The following is a 19,036-nucleotide window of genomic DNA, read 5'->3' on the forward strand; positions in this document are numbered from 1 at the left end:
CGAAAATAGTCGAGGGACCACATTGGTGCCCGAACTTGAATTTGAAGGACCAATATAGGTAATTTTGAATTTCGGGGACCAAAATGAGTAATCGCGTGAATCTCAGGGACCAAAATGGAGATTTAGTCGTAATTGAAACTTTAAGAACTAAATTGAGGGTTGTATACAAATTCAAAGACCAAATTGAGTATTATCTCATATATAGCTAGTACGAGACACTTATATTGACCATGGTATTTTGTATGTGCTATCAAGAACTAAACTTCAATTCAATTCAACAAACCTTGTGGCTCAAATTAAACGAGAATTATAGGTTACGACTTGAACTTCGCCTATCTATTTGATTGTATATTGTTATTGTCGATATTATTTTACCCGAATTTCATAAAGCATTGAAAGCAAGTATAGCAGCATTCAATACAAGTTTTAAAAAATTTCAAAACTAAATAAACTTTTGAAGTATTGATTTCATGTATTATCATGGGCTACTTCTAATTATGAGATTCAAATCACTTTTTGAGATTGTGTTTTATTTCATACAAACGAATACTTTAGATACTTTTGTTGATAATTTATTTATCGATCGCTTAGCACTTGTAAATGAGTAGGACATAAAATACTCATATAAGAGGATGCTTCTTATAGCATTCTCCAACGCATTGCATGTTCTTTAGTGAACCCCTTGGTAGATAGAGTTTGTGGCATTCCTTGATACAATCGGAAAGCTCTTTATTAGCCGTAATTGCGATATAATAAGAGGGAGTCCAAGGTTGTTTAGGAATATTGTCATTAGGTTTACCAATAGTATAACAATTAACTACAAAAATAATCAACATTGTGAGTGCAAGGGTCACACCAATTTTAACCATTGCTCTGTATTTTATTTTGGTTTGTGCTTAGAATTTTATGATAGACCAGGTTTTATACATGTTTAAAATATTCTTAACATCATCGAATGCAACATAATTCTAAAACTACAATATTCATCTCTTATTAGTTTGTGTCCCCTCGCGATATTAAGAGCTACAAATTACGAATATAAATTTATTTATCTGTCACCTTAATTTAGTATTTAGCGTTCATTATGAGTTATAACTGGACTTTATTTGCCTTCATTCTAAGTTTATAACGGATGATCTTAATAATAATTATTCTGACTTAATGATCAACGGTCATAACATCAACTCTATGTCTACATAAAGACACATATTTTTAAACCTCAAAAGAGACTCACATGATAAGTTCTACAAGTTCTTTTTTATGTCTAAAATTCTATGTTCGTAGAATTATTATATACCTCTTAATTAAATTCTTACTAACTTGAGTGTCGAAGTACCTTTTGCAAGTATCTAATCTCCGTATTTTTTTTGCCGAAATATATATCTTTTGGAGATGAAAAGACAAGCTCGATTTTCTCTAAGGCGAGATATACCTCGAAGATGTCATCATACAAGAACATAAACAAACTAAAACAAAATATTATTATTTTACCAAAGTGTGGATTTAGAATAATTATTTATTATTTTGGTTAATCTTGATTGCCTTTTGAATTCAATGAATTTCAAAAAAAAAAATTCTTATATAGTGAATTTGTCTAAGTAGCTTAGTAGTTTGGTATATTGATTCATAGATAGGCTATGTAGAAATAATGAAAAAAAAAAAGAAAGATTTGTGAAGTAACATCTGAATTATGCATTAATTGTAGAAAGCTCGTATACATAATATGTATATAATAGCGTAGAGCCTTAAGTGGTGTAGTCATTACTCAATTCACCGATAACAAACTATAACAAATTCTTGACTTTCTTGATTCTAACTCTAACTGACATTTACGAATTATAGTTACAACTGATATACTTATCACACTCTCCTTCCACAAACTCATGGTGGCTTTGAGGACAACCTGAATTTGCTTAAAAATTTGTCAAAGATAGAAGATGAAACTGGGTTTGTTAACACATTCGCAACCTATTCTGCTCTTGGGATGTGTATTACTGCAACCAGTCCTTTTGTTATTCTATTCCTCACAAAATATAAGTCCAACTCAAAATGCTTAGTTCTGTTGTGCAAAATGAGATTATAAGCTAACATAATAGTAGATATATTGTTACAGTATAAAAAAAATTTATATCGATAGTTATAAAATTAATTTAAAATTAATTCTTTTGAAATAATTATATTTTGATTCGAATTATTAATCCTAACATTAATATTTTCTTCAAATTATATATAATAAATATTTAAAAAAAGAAAAGTGAAAATATAAATTAGAATAAACAGTTAAGATTTGAAACTAAATAAAAAATACTAAAAAAATATGCATAATAATAATAATAATAATAATAATAATAATAATAATAATAATAATAATAATAATATTACAAGATCATATTTTAATTATATTTAATTATAAATTTAATGTATTTTTATTAATTTTATGAATTTATATGAATTATTTTATTAATTTTATTTTTTGTAGAATAGAAATATAAAGAGAGATAGACAATGAGAGAAAAAAAAAGAGAAAAAGATAAAAAAAAAGAGAGGTGAAGTTTGTTAATTTTTTAAAAAAACTATTTTAACTGTAATAAAAAAATATCTCATAATATATTTTGGTTTGTCGAATTAATAATATAAATATAAATTATAAGTTATATATAGAGTGATAAGGGTAGAGAGGTAGATATAAGAGGATGGAAGAAGATAGTTTATTAATTTTGAAGAAAATATTTTATCCTAATTTTAATGAGATTGTTATACGATACATTTTAGATGTTAAATTAATAATATAATATATTTATATTTCAATTTCAATATTTTAATTTAAATTTTAATTTAATTTTAGTTGTAATTAGAGAATGTCATATTATATATTTTGATTGTCAAATTTATAATTAGTTATTGATAATTAATAATAATATATATAAGAGATAGAATAAGTGAATAAATGAAATAAAATAAAATAAAATAAAAAAAGAGATAACTCCTTAATTTAAAAAATAATAATTTTAGTTATAACAAAAAATAATATATAACATATTTTAGTTATGAAATTAGTAATATATAATAGATAAAACTACTTACCACGTGAGGAATGATCTACACTATTTCCTTCATTCGTAATACTTACCAAGAGATACATGCGTAATAAATACATTTGTGCGTAATATATACTGGTGGATTTATTTTCAACCATCAAAATTAGAGAAATTTGAAACTTTTTTTGCCGGATTTTTTTTAAATAAAATAATAAAAATAATTAATTTTTAAAATAAAATATTTTAGTTTTAATTTTTAGAATGTATTTTTTTATATATAATAAGGGCAAGTTCGTCGCATCTCCGACAAATTTTATAATTTATATAGAGTTTACCGCATCTTCAACAAACTCTAGGTTGGATTTCAAAAATAAAAGCATGCCTGTTGGAGAATGGAATTGAGTAACACAATTTTATTTTCCACTTTCGTTCTAATTGTTACATTTTTCTCTACAGTGTTAAGGAATTTATTGTTATCCATTCATTATGATGGTGAAATAGTATACGATGAAGAAGGTTCTATCGTTTTTAGATTGAGGCAGCCGATAATTACCTATATGACATAGGAAGTCAACATGTTGAAAAATCTGATATTGCATTTCGTCGGACAGCAAGAGACAAAAAGGGTAAAAAAAATTTACTATAGATATCCGACCGAAGTAGATGACAGCTTGTTTTATAAAATTTATATCACAGTTATCTTGGCTCTATTGATAGTATATTTATTAATTAGACCATGGTTGTGAGAAATATTTCTATTGTTTTGAATTAGGTATCGTTTCCAGGACGACGAGGACGTACGTCTTATAAAGTCGTGGCACAACTGATGGACAAATGTTCATTTGTTGGAATTATTCGTGTTCCTCGTTGAGTTGGGTGGTCGAGGATCATCTGTAGATACTGTCGATGATAGTCCGTTGAGTGGAGTTGTTAGATGAAATATTAGAAGGACGATGGTCGATCGATCTAAATATGCCACCTGAAGGTAGTCAAGAGGGGTCTAATGTTGAAGTTCGTAATGCTAACATGATGGGTGACGATGTTGAAAGTAATGAGGGTTCTGCAATCAATGATCCGATAATGGATCAGTATGAAGTTAACCCTGATGACGGAGACGATGCTGATGATGGACCACCTAAAATTCCTGATGATAGTGACAAGAAAAAAGAGATGAACTACTATGGTGAGACACAAATAACACTGACACAGCCTACCATTTCTCAAAAATATGACCGGTCGGATCACTTCTCCTGGTTGAATCTTGATGCAATGACATCGAATTGGTCATTTACCCAAGGAGGCCCCAAAGAAGATCTGAGCAATAAGTTCGAGGTTGGACAACAATTTCAGAATAAGGAAGAAGTCATGTTGGCAGTTAAGAGGTATAGCATCAGGGTGGCTGCTGAGTATAAAATAGTAGAGAGTGACCAGTTGAGGTATAATGCACAGTGTATCCAGTTCGGGCCCAGTTGTTCTTGGGGCATACTCATATCATAACGCCGAAAGCAAGAAAAGTGGGAGGTTAGGAGATACACGGGTCCTCATACTTGCATGCAAATATCGATGGGTCAAGACCATCATAGGTTGGATTTGAAAGTGATTGCTTAACACATTTACACAATGGTCAAAGCAGATCCAACAATCAGCATCAGGACAATAGCAAGCTGACGCAACCACCCAATTTGCGCTGACCATGCTCCGTGGCACAGCACATCTGACGGTACAGCCATGCTAACACAGCCGAGCCCCACGATAACCCGCCACATGTCTCAAGGTCCTCTAGGAGAGGGAGCTACCTGATGTGCACCCGAGATTCAGATGCATTTGGGAATAGGATACCCCTATCAATTGCATGATGTATCCTCTTGTGTACCTCAACAGGCGCTCTTCAGTGGCGTCCTGCTTCAGCTCTTCGCATACCGTATTGTGGAACCATGTGAGCTTCACAGTCCACTTGGTCTATGATTGTCTGTCATCTGGGTCGAGAATAGCACCTAGTAGCTGCTGACATAAGTCCTCAATGGTCCATCTCTGATGGTGCTGCTCCCAACTACCTATGCATCCACTCACAGGATCACCGTCGATCCTGAGTCCTAGCTAATAGGCCACGTCCTACAGGGTGATAGTCATCTCCCCGCATGGTAGATGAAACATGTGGGACTCAGGCCTCCACCTCTCTATCAATGCCGAGGCAAGTGGCTAGTCGTGCTCGAACTCAACCATATAGACCACATACTCAATTCCGACTCGTCTAAGATATGGCCTAATATGCTCCGACGGCCGTGCCATCGAATTCTGCCTAGTGCGCAAGATCTGATGTGCCTACCAAACGAAAAAAAAAGACGATGAACACATAAAATAACAAGTTCACTATTTATTAATTAGAATAAAATAAACAATAGTGATAAAAGTGTACCACTCGATCAAGTCTTGCAGCAATGTGCTCAGCCTGATCCAATCTGTATAGCGTCTCCTTATAACCCAATAATTGCTGCTCCATCTAACCATACTCTAGTAAAATAAAATAACCCATACTGAACTCAGTTCCTTTCACATTAACTATAGAGAAAGTTTAGAGAGCCAGCACTTTTATTAAAATTTGGTCAGCATTTAACCATCAAAAGAAAAGTGAGTAATTTCACATCATTGGATGAAATTTCACACCATTACAAATATCAATGATGGCTAATTGATGGCTACAAAGTACAAAACTTGCTGGTCCTAACACTCCTCTTAACTAAATTCTTAAAAGACATATTTAAACCTACTAATTGTCTACTTTACTTCAGTTTATAAACTTACTAATTAAAATTTAACCCAACTACATGAGGCCGTCAATTAACACCCTAAACAACCCTAATCAATAACTAATTGAGCCCTAAATTTTACTAATCATGATTCTTTCTAATCTAACCTAACCTAACTAATTATTCTACTAATTATCTTGTAATTCACAACTTAAACTAATTATTTTGACTAACAACTTATACTAATTAACATATTATAAACAATAAATAACAACTACACTTGAAAACAATAACATAAAAAACCTAATTAACATGTTATGTACTCTAACTAACATGTAAACAATGCACAATAACTCTAAATAACATTTACATAGTAACTCTAATTAATATGTAAACAGTAAACAATAACTCTAACTAACATGTAAACAGTAAATTTGTAACTCTAACTAACATGTAACCACTAACCAATAACTTTAACTAACATGTAAACAGTAACTCTAACGAACTTGAAAACAATAACTCTAACTAACATATTATTTACTGACCTGAAACTGAGGATATAACACCCTACAACATAGTGTTTTACGCTTAAGTCGTAGAACAGAGGTAGCATGGTATTATGGACGTCTAATCAGTTAAAATATACACATAATAGTGAAAGAGATAATATACTAGGAACCTTGAAAGACGGGTAAAACAAAATCGCAACGCTCAAGAAACTGAATTACTTGCGTGCTAAGAAACCTAAAGGTTATATATGTAAATAAGCAAAAGAACGAAAAGAGAGCCAAGAATACAGTGAAACTTGCTCCTGACTCAGCCTGTGAAGCCAAGGCTGGCCGGAGAATATTTACATATATATACAAGTATCCCAAAATACCCAAAATACAGAAATAAGGTCTTAACTCTCCTGTAACCTCTAAGAGGAACAAAATAAGTAAGTTTCTTGTAGAGCAAGCTAGATACATATATACATATATACAAACAGGAAACCCAAAATACACCCAGGTACTACTCCGCTTCAAGATCCAGAAGCCTAGCGAGGAGCCTCTCGACCTGCATCTGAAAACAACAACATAGTATGGGATGAGAACCGGAGGTTCTCAGCATGGTAAAGGTGTCACGCGTATAATAAATAAGGTTCTGGGATGCCAGAGGCAATTCTAGAACTCCGTCATAAAATTACAAAACTTAGTTTCTAAGCAAAAGCCATAATTAGGGGTAGGTAATCTAAACTATTCCTAAACTTACTTAAATTCAAACCTAACATAACCACCAACCCTTTTCACCCTTCCTCCGCCATCCATAAATCATGCATAGACAAGCAACCAATCAAGTTCACTCACAAGTAAGAAGCAGATAGTGCAAATAGCAAGAATAGCAGGTAGCAGGATGTATATTCAATTAGGCAATCTCAGATATTGCATAGCAATCAAAACAAACAAACGCACATGATGCATGCCTGTCCTATGGCTGATGAGGCTTATCTGTCGGTTATGCAGCCAATCTGACAAGTCCAAAAACCTTAGACTGTTCCCCGTCACGCATCCCCAAGAGTCTATGCATAGATTTCACATTCATTCATCATATAATCACTCAATGGGGGCTATCCATACCCGAGAATTTATACGTGCCTGGTCACTCTTACGACGTAGGGTCAACAGAGTATCGAGATTCAACCTGGAACACGCGGTTGCAAGCCACTGTTTTTACCCAAGGAAACTCGTATCTCATATATCATTATTCATAAGTCATTTCATTTTCATAAATAATATATAATCATTTCTCAATCCATGGCATTAAACTTCATTTAACTTTCTCATTTCCTTCATATAATTCATCATTTTACCTCTTACTTCATCCCCAAGTTATCTTATTTTCCTAGCTTCAACTAGCTAATGGACTTAGTACTATACCCTAAGTCTAAAAGGGAGAAAATGGAGGTTTAGAAGTGAAAATCGGATTTAGAATGTTAAAATCCAGTTTTGCAGTAAACAGGGGGCACGCGTACGCGTGGGTCACGCGCACGCATGGAGCGAATAGCAAGTCACGCGTACGCGTGATCGTGCGCATTAGCTTCTCACGCGCACGCATGGCTACTCGCGCATGCGTCGTTAAAATGCCACGCCACACGTACGCGTGGATGGGCGTTTTTCTCATTTATATGTTGGGCCAGTTGGGCTCACGGGTCCGGTTTAGGCCCGGTTCAACCGGTTTAGTCCATCCGGTCTAATTTTGGGCCAAATTTTTCGAAATTAGTGTTAAAATTCTCGTTTCGAAGAGCTCTATCCCATTCTAATATTAGTTTTTCATTTTTAATTTTCCTAATTAAAATTCAATTTATTGACTAATCATTTACTGATTTTAGCGGAGTTTACAAAAGATGTCCTGGATAATGAACTTCACGAACATCGAAAGACAGAAAAGAGGAACAAAGTTAATTTGGAGGAGAGATTGAAAAAGAAAAGGGACAAATGAGAATGGTCACACTGCGTTTCTATACTCTGCCGAACTCAACTTAGAATTCGCCGGGAATGTGGCGAACACTATAATTTATATAGAATTTGTCGAAGGTGTGACGAATTTGCCCTTATTACTAAAAAAATTATATTCTAAAAATTAAAGTTAAAATATTTTATTTGGAGAATTAATTATTTTTATTTTATTTTAGAAAAAAAATCTTATTTTTGCCGTGTCATTAAAAACCACAGTTTGTTTTTTGGACGGAAAAACCTACAATTTTTAATACGTGGCAGCATACTTTGAACTTCAATTCAGTTCCAACAAACATTGAGGCCCAATTTAAGGGAGACTAATATGTTGCAACTTGCCATTGGCCCATCTCATTCCTTTGAATAATTTTATAACAACATAAATGAATGAGGTGGGTCATCCGGAAGGAATTGCCATTTCTGATGTTGGCAGAAATAAATTGCTTATTAGCTTTAAGGACGTGCGAAAAGGGATTCAAATAAGGAATGGAGGGCCCTGGAGCGTTCGTGGACATCTTCTTAATCTGCAGATATGGAACGGACGTGAGTCACTATATGATGTGGATCACAGGTATATGGAATTATGGGTACAAATTCATGGTCTTCCACTCAGCTATATAACAAGGAAAACAGCAGAAATTATTGGTAAGCAATTAGGAACTGTGATGGAAGCAGAAAATCCTAGGTTAAATAATACACTACAGAGAACGTTTTTGAGGGTGAGGGTCACTATGAACATCACCAGGCCTTTGCCAACGGGTTTTTGGTTAGCAACACAGAATCATCAAACTCTGTGGGTGGACTTCAAGTATGAGAGGATACAGGATAGTTATTGTCTGAATTGTGGAATCCTAGGTCATACCAAGAAGGAGTGTACCAGCCCAATGGCAGTGGCTAGCTGGGACCATATGCAACCTAGGTATGGGATGGGTCTGGGAGTTAATCGTGCCAGGGCCATCTCAGCCAAGGGGAAGGAGCAGGATGAGAAGGAAATGAACAGGGAACGGACTGAGGCTAAACAAGATTGTGAGGGGGAGCGCACCAGAAGGGAGCATATGAAGGAGCATTTGACTGAGGAGAGTTGCACGGGCAGGGGAGTACAAGCAGAGCCGCTGCGAACTATTAGTGCGAATTCCGTCCATCAGACGCCGTTAGGAGAGGAAAGCCACGGTTCTAGGTTGCAGGGTGAAACAGGGGAAGCTCTGAGAAATGGGGACAAAATTGCAAACACTAGAATTGACACCAGGGAAGGTTATGGCAAGCTCCAGGAGGCAGGGGGAGATAACTGTGCATTTAGGCTCAATGCCACGTCTTCTATGGGGTGTCAGGAGCATCTTGAGGTTGGGGGGAATGAGGAGCGCATATCTTTTGGTAATAGAACAAGGTTGAATGAGGGTCGTTTGGATGTGCCCAAGCAGATGGAGGATGCTGTCCAGCGCCAACAAGCAGTGCATGATGTATGCGGGAACTCCAGAAAGCTAACAATTGGGGAAGAGTTGGAGAAGCTTTTTGGTAAGAAACAGGCCCAAGCCAAGCATCATGGTGATGCAGAAATTAAAAAGCATTTTGGCTTGGAGACACGAATAGTTACGCATGATGCAGGACAGATGTGGAGCTACAGGGACAAACCAAAAATGAAAAGAGTTCGTACTGCTGCTGGTAGAACCATGATACAGCGAATGGATAATGGAGAGGAGTATTATGTTGAACTGGCTGAGGAGCAGCATCATAAAGAGAAGGAGGTTGCTGCTGGGTTGGAGCAGAGGAATGAGAGTCAACGTGTGTTGGAACTGGCTTTTGATCTGAGGCTGAATCTGAACTCCAAAAGGATTAGGGATACAAGCAGCCTGGCAGTCTTTGTTGACAAGTTTGAGGATGATGAACACCTAACAATGGGAAAAGCAGGTAAGAAGTTCAAATACGTCCCTGGATCGGTCATGGCTGAGGAGGCGGGCCTTATCACGCCCCATCAGCAGCCATGATTGTTGTTAGCTGGAACTGTCGAGGTATGGCGGCCCCATCGACAGTCTCTGAACTAAGGAGTATTTGTAAATATCTTACGCCGTCTGTTTTGTTTCTTATGGAGACCAAAGCTAGTAATCTTAGTTGTGCTAGGACTAGGAGAAACTTAGGTTTTGATAACATGTTTTGTGTTGAGTCCCGGGGGTTGTCCGGAGGGCTCTGTCTTTTTTGGAAAAGTAATATAAATATCGATGTTTATGCTTGGTGTGATAACTTTATTAAGGCCCAGATAAGCACTGTTAATGTTAATGCCTGGGAAGGAATTTTTGTCTATGGCCATCCTGACTTTAAGAGAAGGAAGGAGTTATGGAATGAGTTAACTTGTGCGGATAATAATTTGCATGTGCCGAGGGCTTTTATTGGCGACTTTAATGATGTTATTTCGCAGCATGAGAAAGTGGGGATGCATCCAAAGCCGACTAGTCAGATTGACACTTTCAGGTACTTTATTGACAAGAATGCTCTCATGGACTTAGAGTTGCAAGGTACTAAGTACACATGGTTTAGTAACCCAAGGAATGGGTTTGTTACTAAGGAAAGGATAGATAGAGTACTTGCTAATTGGGAATGGAGAGAAGCTTTCCAGCATGCCACCCTTTCAGCTTTACCAGCTATTAGCTCTGACCATACGCCTTTAGTTCTCAATGTTACACCCAGGGGAATAAGGACCAAATGCTTTAAATTTGAAGCTTTTTGGGCTGATCATGCTTACTGTGGTAATATCATTAGGAAAGGATGGAATAGTGTTTGTAATAGTTCGGTTGATCATTGGACCAATTTGTCTCGAAGGATGAATAATTGTAAGGAAGAATTGGTCAAATGGAGCAAGACTAACTTCAAGAGGGCTGATCTTGAAATACAAAAGCAAATGCATAGCCTTAAGCTAGCAGAGGAAAGAGATTACTCGGATACTCAACAACAGGAAATTAGTAATTTGAAAATGGATATTATTAGGCTGTGGAAACAGGAGGAAAAGTTTTGGGGGCAGAGATCTAGAGTGAAATGGCTGAAGTTTGGTGATAAGAATACTGCCTTTTTCCATGCTTCTACCATCCAACGAAGGGACAGGAATAGGATTGTGAAGTTAAAAGATATTAGTGGAGAATGGGTGTATGGTGAGGATCAGATACTAAAGTTGGTTGTCCTTCATTTTCAGAATCTGTTTAAAGCTTCCAGCAACCTTGCTATGTCTGAATGCATTAGCAACATCCCTATTAGAGTTACCGAAGATATGAATCGAGAGCTATTGAAAGAGGTTTCTGATCAGGAAATTAAAGAAGCTACCTTCAGCCTTGGAAGTCTTAAGGCACCTGGTCCAGATGGATTAAATGGTCTGTTTTTCCAGAAGCATTGGGTAATTCTTCATAAGGAGGTGTGTGAAGTTGTTAAGGTCTTTTTTCGGGAAGGGGTCCTACCAAGCAGCATTGGAGATACTATTATAGTTTTGGTTCCTAAGACCAATCATCCAGAATCTCTTAATCAGCTTCGGCCGATCAGCTGTTGCAACTTTATATATAAGATCATTTCTAAAGTGTTGGTTATTAGACTTAGAAGAGTCATTGATGCGATTGTTTCACCTATCCAGAGTGCATTTGTGGGGGGTCGCCTCATTCAGGACAACATGGTGATAGTGCAGGAAATGTTTCATGCTTTAAATGCAAAAGGCCAGTTTGCTTCCAGGAATCTAGCTGTCAAGATTGATATGAATAAAGCCTATGACAGGGTTGAGTGGACATTCCTAGAAGCAACCCTGAAAGCTTTTGGGTTTAATCCGCACTGGGTCAAGCTGATTATGATGTGTGTCTCGCAGGTTTCTTATAGAATTAAGATCAATGGTGTGTTGTCGAGGAGGTTTATGCCGCAGAGGGGACTAAGGCAGGGAGACCCCCTTTCGCCATACTTGTTTATCATAGCAGCTGAAGTTTTTACTATTCTCATGGACAAGGCTAAGGAAGAGGGTAGAATCTCTGGTGTAAAAATTGCCCCCACTGCTCCAGCCATTTCTCATCTCCTTTTTGCGGATGATTGCATTATCTTCTCGAAGGTTAGTGAGGAGGAAGTTTATCAGCTCATTACTATTTTGAATATGTATACAGAAGCCTCGGGGCAGCGAATAAATGTTGACAAGTCTGGGATTACGTTTGGCAACCAGGTTTCGATCAGAAATAGAGTAGAAATAGAAGAGATCTTAGGGTTGCCAGCTTGGGATCAACCAGGCAAGTATCTGGGTCTTCCAGCTCAGTGGGGGAGATCTAAGAACAAAGCTCTGAGGTGGATTGAGGAGCGAGTGTCTGATAAGCTTTGCGGTTGGAAAGAAAAACTTCTTTCTCAGGCTGGGAGGGAGGTTCTCATCAAATCGGTTATTCAAGCGATACCTGCCTATGCTATGAATGTCGTTCTTTTCCCTAAAGGTTTTTGTCATCGCCTTTGTCAAAAAGTGGCTAAGTTTTGGTGGGCCTCCACTGGTAAGGATAGGGGTATCCATTGGAGAAGCTGGGATAAAATTTCTGCTAGCAAAACGGATGGAGGAATTGGTTTCAAGGATTTTTATAGTCAAAATTTAGCACACTTGGCAAAACAGGCATGGAGAGTGTTCGAATGCCCTAATGCGGTATGGGTTCAGGTGCTTAAGGCTGTCTATTTTCCAAATGGGGATTTCAAAGTATTTAAGGCGGGAAGGGGAGCATCTTGGATCTGGAAAAGTATTGTGCATGGTAAGGATTTCCTTTTGAGAAATGCGAGATGGCTGGTTGGGAATGGAGAAAGACTGCATATTTTACATGACAATTGGATACTGAACATGACGAATAGTCCTGTTGTTATCAATGATGAGGTCACATTTGTAAAGGAGCTGATTAGTGAAGGACAGGGGTGGAATATAAGCGAGTTAAGGAAGCATTTTGATGGTGATACTGTTGGGAAGATCATTAGAACTCCGGTGAGTGTTATTGGCAGAGAAGACAAGCTTAGTTGGCCTCTCAGACCCGATGGCAAGTATACTATCAAAACCGGTTATCATGCTGCCAGGAAAGAACAGCACCTCGATAATAGCAATAGCCCATCAACGAGTGATGACTTTAAGGATTTATGGAGAGACATTTGGAAACTAAAAGTGCCTCAAAAGATTAGAACCTTTCTATGGCGGGCCTCGCATAACATTTTACCGGTGTTCCAAAATCTTTATAAGAAGAAAATCTCTAACACTCCTATCTGTCCTATTTGTTTGCAGGAACCAGAGACCACTGAGCATGCGCTTCTACTCTGCCCTTGGACAAGGGCTGTATGGTTCGGAGCCCAAATCCAATGTTGCCCTACGGCCTATACTGTATCATCTTTTGGGAAATGGGTCATGGATCTTTTCAAAAGTATGAAGATCGGCACAGGAACTGATTATGTGCTGAGTAGCAGCAGAGTGGGTTTTTTGGTATGGGAGATTTGGAAAGCAAGAAATCAGGCAGTACATCACAGGTCTAAACCTAGTCCTTTACTAGCAATTGAAAATGCTAAACAAATGGAAATTGATTTTGCAGATGTTATAGAAGAACCAGCTATAAGTTCTAATCATCATAGAAGGACAGTTAGAAGGGTTACCTGGAGACCACCTCCGCAAGGATGGATTAAGTGCAATGTGGATGCAGCGTTTCGCGAAGTGTACTCTGGAGGAGCAACAGCGGCAGTATTCAGAGACCATACTGGAAGCCTCCTTGCAGCTTCAAATTCTAGAATTGCAGCTTCCTCACCTCTAGCTGCGGAAGCATTTGCAGTTAGGGAAGCATTAATAATGGCTAAAAATTTTCAACTGGATAGAATCATTGTTGAGTCTGATAGTTTGTTACTCATACAAGCTTTAAAATCAAAAGCCCCGGTTGCAGAAATTCAAGTGATTTTGGATGACATTTTGGAATTAGTGCGTAGTATCACAAATTGTGGGTTTACCTGGTTGCCTAGAGAAGGGAATGGCTTAGCACACGAAGTAGCCAGGCTTACTGTTGATGGTTCTCTTCAACAGAATTGGCTCAGCTGCAAGCCGCAAACCATCATCAACATTTTGGCAGAAGAGCACATATAGTATAAAAAACCTGCCATTAGCCCAATTATTCAAGCCCAAGAATATGGTAGGATACCTTGCGTAGTAGGTGATCCACATAAAACAACACCTGTACATGTATGTCAACATTAAAAATCAAATCAGGCAGGGAATTAATTGGATTGCAGTTTGAAAGTTTGGAGGCATTATGGATATGCATTTTGTTACCTTGTTTGTTGGGAAGGGGGAGTGCCATGTTTGTTGTTTGGCGATGTACTACTTTGTCTCGCTAGCTCAGCTTGCTTTCTGCTAGTCTGGAGGGTCAGAAAACCAGTGCCTTGCGTTTCGGAGTGCACGGTTCTGCCTCAAATCCATCTGCTTTGAGCTTTCCAGGATCTCATTACTGAGTGACCAGTGGGCAGTTTGAGGAGGTGTTGATGCGGCTGCTAAGGAATATGCCAGGGAGGCTGGACAGGCATGGAACTAGCTATGAGGGGAGAGTAGCCATGAATAACCACGTACTTGCATTCAGTTTCATCAAACAGGAAGATTGGTCTATGCTCCTTTGGGTCTTGTTCAGCTGAAGCTTGGATCGGACACAGTGAGCTAGACTCATTGTGCAACTTTGTGCTTCTGCATCTGCGCAGAATCCTGCTGCTTGGGTTCCTTCTGCTCAGATCTAGTCTCATGAGAATTTATCCGATTGTCTCTCAATGACGGATCTATGCTCTCGGGTAACATGCAGTGGCTGTGACCATTGCTATCGTCGTGCAGGATATTGCAGTGGTAGGTATTGAGTTTGGCATCGGATTGAAGCTTCACCTACAGAATGAGGAGGGAGACCTCTTCCATTGCCGGATCGGGTGTAGGTTTTAGGAGCTGGGTTGGGATTCTGGTGTGTTTCGGTTTGGGCCTGCTGTAGGCCTGGACCTTGCCCAAAAAAAAAAAATGAATGAGGTGTATTTTTTAATCATTTCTTCTGAATTCAATACTCGTCAAAAAATAAAAATAAAACTTACTTAATACTTATTTAAGAAAGTCATTTATTTTATATTTCTACAGTATTCAAAAAATTAATACCATAAAAATACTTAACAAATTTATTATGAATAAAATTTTTTTAAATATTTTAAATAAAATAAATTTTAATTTATAAATTTAATATGTATCTTTAACTATAAAATAGATAATAATATTTTTTTTTGGAAAGACCTTAGTTATTATTTTACGTGTCCTCTCGTCTCCTCTCTTCGTTAGGAATGGACCCACAAATGTCGACAAGGGAACCATGACTTTGAGACAAATGCATCAGCATTAGGCTTTTATTTTTATAATTATGATATATGTACACTAAAATAAATTATTAATATAAAATATATATTAAAATATAAATAAATTATGACTATGTTATATTTGCGGTATATAACTGGTCACAAGTCTAGATAAAGGAAGAGGGTTGTGTTAGGTCTTTGGCAACCAACATAAAATTATAGCCGAACTCCCATAACATGAATCAAAGACATTATTGTGCTAAAGTTAGGTCGTTGCCCAGAAGCAACGCGCCGTATGGCTCGAGTACGGTGTTAAAGTAAGAGCCGCTGCATCGGTGCCCGGATGTAGTGTTAAATGAGTAAGGGTTCTCGCGTTTTCGTGAACGGATGAGGGTAAATAAGCTAGTTCACAAAGTAATAGGTAAAGGTCGAAGCAACAGAAGGTTGAGATTTGGGACATGGAACATAGGCACTCTAACAGGAAAGTCCATACAGGTGGTGGACACCATGACAAGGAGGAAGATTAACATTATGTGCCCATAAGAAACAAACTGGGTTGGTGCAAAGGCTAGGGAGTTGGATACTTCTGGTTTGAAGCTTTGGTATACAGGAAAAGTGAAGAATAGGAATGGGGTTGGAATAATTGTGGATAAGCAGTGGAAGAAGGACGTAGTGGATGTCAAGAGGGTGGGAGATCGGATCATCTCTATCAAACTTGTGGTGGAGGGATGTGCTTTCCATGTGATTAGCGCCTATGCACCGCAAGTGGGTTCAGACGAATAACACAAGATAAGGTTTTGAGAGGATCTAGAGAGTTTGGTTCAAGGCATACCTTTGGGAGATAAGATTTTCTTATGAGGAGATTTAAATGGCCATGTTGGGAGAGAAGTGACTGGATATGGGAGTATTCACGGAGGCCATGATTTTGGGGTGATCAATGCCGAGGGTAAAACTATTTTGGACTTTTCCTCAACATTTGATCTTCTCATCGCAAATACATGTTTTAAAAAGAGAGACGAACATCTTATAACCTATAAGAGTGGCATGACAAGCTCTCAAATCGACTTCTTCTTGTTGAGGAGAGTCGACCGTAAATTTTGTATTAACTGTAAAATTATCCCAGGAGAGAGTTTGACAACACAACATAGGGTGCTCATCATGGATTTTTGCGTTAAGCAAAAGTTGAGGAAAAGACATCATACGAAGAACCCAAGGACGAGGTGGTGGTAAATGAAAGGTGAGGAACAAAGAAGCTTCCTAAGACGGGTAGGAGAAGAGGCAAAGTGGGATGGGAATGGAAGCGCAGAAGAGATGTGGAGGGAGATGGCAGAAGTTATTAGAAGAACAGTAAAAGAAAGTTTTGGTGAATCTAAAGGAATAGGACCAAGAGACAAGGAGTCCTGGTGGTGGAATGCGAGTATACAAGAAAAGATAAAGATAAAAAGGGAATGCTTTAAAGAGTGGTCTTTATGCCGCAATGCAGATAACTGGGAAAAATATAAGGCGGCTAAGAAAGAGACAAAAGTGGCTGTAAGTGAAGCAAGAACAAGAGCATATGAGGGTCTCTACCAGTCTTTGGGCACAAAAGAAGGAGAAAAATGTATATATAGAATCGCAAAGAGTCGGGAAAGAAGAACGAGAGATTTGGATCAAGTTAAGTGCATAAAGGATAAGGATGGAGAGGTGTTGGCTCAAGAGGAGAAGATTAATGAAAGGTGGAAGAGCTACCTCTACGAGTTATTTAATGAGGGACAGAAGACTCTTCCGAACCTTGGTCGATTATGCACAAGGGAAGAAGATCAAAACTTTGACTACTATTGAAGGATTCGAGACTTCGAGGTAAAAGAGGCTCTAAAGCAGATGAAAAATGGCAGGGCAGTAGGACCTGATAATATCTCGATTGAGGTTTGGAAGGGTCTTGGAGAAAAGGCATTAACTGGTTAACCAAGCTTTTTTATGAGATTTTAAGGTAAAAAAAGATCCCTGATGAGTGGAGAAAGAGCACCTTGGTACCTATCTACAAGAATAAGGGAAATATACAAAGTTGCGAAAACTATAGAGGGATTAAACTTATGAGTCATACTATGAAGTTATGGGAAAGGGTGATAGAACGGAGGTTGAGAAAAGAGACACAAGTAATAGAGAACCAATTTGGATTTATGCCAGGCAGATCTACTACTGAAGCGATATACCTATTAAGAAGGATGATGGAGAGGTATTGTAGTAATAAAAGGGATCTACATATGGTGTTTATTGATTTGGAAAAAGCGTATGATAGGGTACCAAGGGAGGTCTTATGGAAGGTTTTAGAAAAGAGGAGAGTAAGGATCGCATATATTCGGGCAATTAAAGACATGTATAATAGGACCACAACTAGTGTGAAGACTCAAGGTGGTGTGACAGAGGAATTCCCTATTGGTATAGGATTACACCAGGGATCATCCTTAAGTCCATATCTTTTCACATTAGTCTTGGAAATACTCACAGAGCACATCCAAGAGCCTGTGCCATGGTGCATGCTTTTTGCCGATGATATCGTCCTTATGGGAGAGTTAAGGGAAGACCTAAATAAGAAGTTGGAGTTATGGAGAGAAGCTTTAGAAGTGTATGGTCTGCGCATAAGTCGTAGCAAGACGGAATATATGGAATGTAAGTTCAGTTTGAGAAGGAAAAACCCCCATATAGAGGTGAAGATTGGAAAAAACATCCTACGAAAAGTTAAAAGTTTTAAGTATCTTGGGTGCATCATATAGGATAATGGAGAGATTGAACATGATGTAAATCATAGGATCCAAGCAGGTTGGTCAAAATGGTGAAGTGCATCTGGTTTTATATACGACAAAAAAGTGCCTTTAAAACTTAAAGATAAATTCTATCGCACCGCTATAAGACCGGCTATGCTGTATGGTACGGAGTGTTGGGCGGCTAAAGGGGAGTACGAACATAAGCTGAGTGTGGCAGAGATGAAGATGTTGATATGGATGAGTGGTCATACGCGATTGGATAAAATAAGGAATGAAGATATAAAGGAGAGAGTTGGAGTAGCACCCATTGTGAAAAAGATGGTTGAATCGCGTCTCAGGTGGTTTGGACATGTGAGAAGAAGACCGATAGAACATCCAGTCAGGAGGGTGGATGAGATGGAAGATGGACAAAGAGCGAAAGGCAGAGGAAGACCTAAGAAGACCATCCATGAGGTGGTCAAACGAGATCTACATGTAAACGGTTTCTCTGTAGACATGATACATGACAAAGTACAATGACGTCATTTGATTCATGTAGCCGACCCCACTTAGTGGGACAAAGCTTTGTTGTTGTTTGTATATTAAAATATAAATATATATTAAAAATAAATTAAATATATATTTATATATAAATATATTAATAAGCTAAATTTAATATACAAATAATATTTTTGTTATTTTTAACATGGTGAAAT

General features: G+C 37.6%; 1 long non-coding RNA gene across 2 annotated transcripts; it reads right to left on the reverse strand.

Annotated features, from left to right (window-relative positions):
• Positions 1–6,579: 6,579 nt before the first annotated feature.
• LOC140184482 (uncharacterized) lies at positions 6,580–15,187 on the reverse strand. Of its 2 annotated transcripts, none has more exons than XR_011881435.1 (5): positions 14,555–15,182; positions 14,424–14,456; positions 14,236–14,319; positions 13,891–14,045; positions 6,580–6,847 (listed from the first exon to the last, which is right to left on the reverse strand). It is a non-coding gene; the product is annotated as an uncharacterized lncRNA (long non-coding RNA). The 2 variants fall into 2 exon arrangements; XR_011881436.1 differs by lacking the exon at positions 6,580–6,847 and adding an exon at positions 8,503–8,801 and having other exon boundaries at positions 14,555–15,187.
• Positions 15,188–19,036: the final 3,849 nt, after the last annotated feature.

The sequence above is a fragment of the Arachis hypogaea genome, chromosome 1 (assembly GCF_003086295.3).
Source record: "Arachis hypogaea cultivar Tifrunner chromosome 1, arahy.Tifrunner.gnm2.J5K5, whole genome shotgun sequence".
NCBI classification, from domain to species: domain Eukaryota; kingdom Viridiplantae; phylum Streptophyta; class Magnoliopsida; order Fabales; family Fabaceae; genus Arachis; species Arachis hypogaea.